This window comes from Erpetoichthys calabaricus, chromosome 13 (assembly GCF_900747795.2).
Source record: "Erpetoichthys calabaricus chromosome 13, fErpCal1.3, whole genome shotgun sequence".
Lineage (NCBI taxonomy): Eukaryota > Metazoa > Chordata > Cladistia > Polypteriformes > Polypteridae > Erpetoichthys > Erpetoichthys calabaricus.
The window spans coordinates 124,815,922-124,819,559 of NC_041406.2; the positions used below are offsets into that span (position 1 = coordinate 124,815,922).

The following is a 3,638-nucleotide window of genomic DNA, read 5'->3' on the forward strand; positions in this document are numbered from 1 at the left end:
GTGTGTGAATCACTACGTGCTTCTAGGCTTTCTCTTCCTCCAACAGGACACAGAATTCATTACATTCGTAATATTACAGCTCTCTGAATAATTAAAATACTGAGATGTATACGTGATATCATTTTCATGATGATAGGAGTTAAAGCATTTTATTAAACATGGTAACACGGTGGCGTAGTGATTGTTCATATTTCATGCCATGAGCGACCTTCGATTAAATACTTTATTGTAGGAGTACTGTCTTTTTCAATCGTACTAACCCCCAATTACTGTCCTTACTTTTCTTTCTCCAAATACCAAATTGCCACACAATCAGCTCTGTAATAGACATTAAGCCATCTGTAAGATTAGAACAACAATTCTTCAAAACTTTTAAGGAACATTGAAATATCTTCGTAGTACGTGTTTAATTATTCTGCCCATCTATTCTTCCAGTGTCGCGCCATTTCAACTTAAAAATGATATCGTCATCATATGTAAATACGCGCTTTATAAAGTGGCTCAGGTTGTGCAATATTATAACTGTATTGCAAGTTTACAGTGAGGTAATTGTACTTATAAATACAAACAGTTCTATAAGGGGCACTTGATGGACTGATTGAGTGCATTTATAGTTCTTGGGATGAAACTGTTTCTGAACCGCGAGGTCCGTACAGAAAAGGCTTTGAAGCGTTTGCCGTGTGAGAGCAGTTCAATAGACAGCATGGCTGAGGCAGCGTGTGCTTGATGCTGTATACCGATAATTCTCTTTCCGATCAGCTGCTGTAGATCTGTGATTCTGCACTCAGATATAGTGATATAAATACTCCAAGTGGTGCAGTGAGAGTAATATGGAAAAAGATGATCCGCTGTGGCAACCCCTAACGAGAGCAGCTGAAAGAAGAAAAAGAAGGTGCAGTTAGAGTAACAACCCTAAAGCAGCTATGGTATTTGGAATACTTCGGCTATTCCCTGGACCATTATATTGTTACAGGTTAATTACAATGAGATGCCTTAAACTAATAAACAATATGCAGTAAGTTTCAGTGTATATGATAAAGCCACGTCAGGGATGTGGATCTAAAAAAGAAAATGTAACCACACAGGAACAGTAGCACTGCTTTGACGCTGGGTGCCGCCAGTTTGCAAAACCGATCAGAGAACTTGCGTACGCCAGGGTTGGAGCTACCTTGAAAATGTGCATGGCTTTATGGCAAGTTTAGGTTTTATACATCGTGATTTGAGTGTGGAAACGTTCGTATGCAACATTTTTGTGCGTGCGCACTGTTTATACATGAGGCCCCAGGTCATCAAAAATTATGGCTTTCCACTAAGCTACCTTTCATTAGGTTGAGCCATATAAAATTATGTTACAGATAGGAATTATCATTCATTGACTACACTGTTCACACCTATTCATTCATCATTCTACCTATTTATTTCTTTGTCATTTGTTTATTTTTTATTTAATCGATGCCCCTTATTGCATTTGTATTTTAATAGTTCTGGTGTGGTATGCTGGAAACATTGTCAAGTATTATTCTTAATTTTTCTTTATAAAAAACAGCCTAATGAAAAAAAAAAAAGAAAATGATTGGTGTTAAAAAATGTTGAAATGCCACACTAAAAATAAAATTTAAACGACAAAGAAGGCTTTATTTTATGAAAACAAGAGTGGACATTTTAGAAGCTGTCATCTTTCAATGAACAAGTGCTGCTTTTTTGCTAGCATTCTCTTATTTCTCTTTCATACATTGAGATACAGTACACATAAGGCAAGACTTGCTTTCATGGATACTCAGTTTGACTGAAAGTTCTCATCCCATGACAAAAAAAAGGATGTGAAGAGCCCATTTCCTTTTCAGGTATAAGTTACTGTATCTCTTCTGAAAGCTCTGGCTATATGCATTTTGGCAAGAGAATACATTACAAGGTCTTGGTTCTAGAGAGGTGGCTAAAGTCCAACATAAGATAAAAGGTTTAATTTGGCATACAGTGTTCCACAGTTAATTTATAAGCATATTGCCTTTATGATTGTCCGTCTGCAAGTTCTCTTAAGCCACTGCATTTTAATAAATATATTTTGAGCATCATTTAGTTAGGCTGTCTTCAGCAGGGCCGGATTAAGACGAAATTGGGCCTGATGCTGTAGCGCAAAAAAGGCCTATTTTTTTCTCGTCATCATTGGTGCATGTGCATTCGACACTCACTCGTCTGTTTTCATCTAGGCCTATTTCAGGAATGGGCCTAATGCTGCAGCATCAATAGCACCCACCTTAATCCAGCCCTGGTCTTCAGTAGACTCTTGCAAAAGGTGTACATATGAAATCTTCAGTATGCTATTTATTTATGAATGTATGTTTTTATTAACATATCTGAAGTTTTGTAAAAAATACCAGATAATGCTCAAGATGAATCACTCTAAAAGCATACCTACAAGTAGTTATTGGTCCTTCAGTTAGCCAACCTTGGTCTGATTTCGTTCTACTGTAGTTAAATGGTTCAGAGTGGTCATGCATCAGTGAGTCTTGAATCTATCCTCCTGCAATTTTGATATGCTATCATTTCAATCTTTTCCATATAATAGGACCACAAAATGTTATTTAATGTTTTGATGTTTTGGGTCTAATTTTTAAAAAATTATATTTTGACAAAATTAGGGGTGAAAATTAAAAACAATTTTGGACGGCGTTTTCCCTTGCCCGGACGTGGGTCACCGGGGCCCCACTCTGGAGCCAGGCCTGGAGGTGGGGCTCGATGGCGAGCGCCTGGTGGCCGGGCCTGCACCCATGGGGCTTGGCCGGGCACAGCCCGAAGAGGCAACGTGGGTCCCCCTTCCCATGGGCTCACCACCTATGGGAGGGGCCAAGGAGGTCGGGTGCAGTGTGAGTTGGGTGGTGGCCGAAGGCGGGGACATTGGCGGTCCAATCCTCGGCTACAGAAGCTGGCTCTTGGGACGTGGAATGTCACCTCTCTGAAGGGGAAGGAGCCTGAGCTAGTGCGCGAAGTTGAGAAGTTCCGGCTAGATACAGTCGGACTCACCTCGACGCACAGCTTGGACTCTGGAACCAATCTCCTTGAGAGGGGCTGGACTCTGTACCACTCTGGAGTTGCCCCCGGTGAGAGGCACCGAGCGGGTGTGGGTATACTTATTGCCCCCCAACTTGGAGCCTGTACATTGGGGTTTACCCCGGTGGACGAGAGGGTAGCCTCCCTTCGCCTTCGGGTGGGGGGACGGGTCCTAACTGATGTTTGTGCGTATGCACCAAACAGCAGTTCAGAGTACCCACCATTTTTGGAGTCCCTGGAGGGGGTGCTAGAGGGCATACCTTCTGGGGACTCCCTCGTTCTGCTGGGAGACTTCAATGCTCACGTGGGCAATGACAGTGAGACCTGGAAGGGCGTGATTGGGAGGAATGGCCCCCCCAATCTGAACCCGAGCGGTGTTTTGTTATTAGACTTCTGTGCTCATCACGGATTGTCCATATCGAACACCATGTTCAAGCATAGGGGTGTTCATATGTGCACTTGGCACCAGGACACCCTAGGCCTCAGTTCAATGATTGACTTTGTGGTCGTGTCGTCGGACTTGCGGCCACATGTCTTGGACACTCGGGTGAAGAGAGGGGCGGAGCTGTCAACTGATCACCACCTGGTGG

General features: G+C 42.6%; 1 long non-coding RNA gene across 1 annotated transcript; it reads right to left on the reverse strand.

Annotated features, from left to right (window-relative positions):
- Positions 1–470: 470 nt before the first annotated feature.
- On the reverse strand, positions 471–843 carry LOC127530105 (uncharacterized). Its single transcript, XR_007936637.1, has 2 exons — positions 807–843; positions 471–759 (listed from the first exon to the last, which is right to left on the reverse strand). It is a non-coding gene; the product is annotated as an uncharacterized LOC127530105 (long non-coding RNA).
- Between the last annotated feature and the right edge of the window lie 2,795 nt (positions 844–3,638).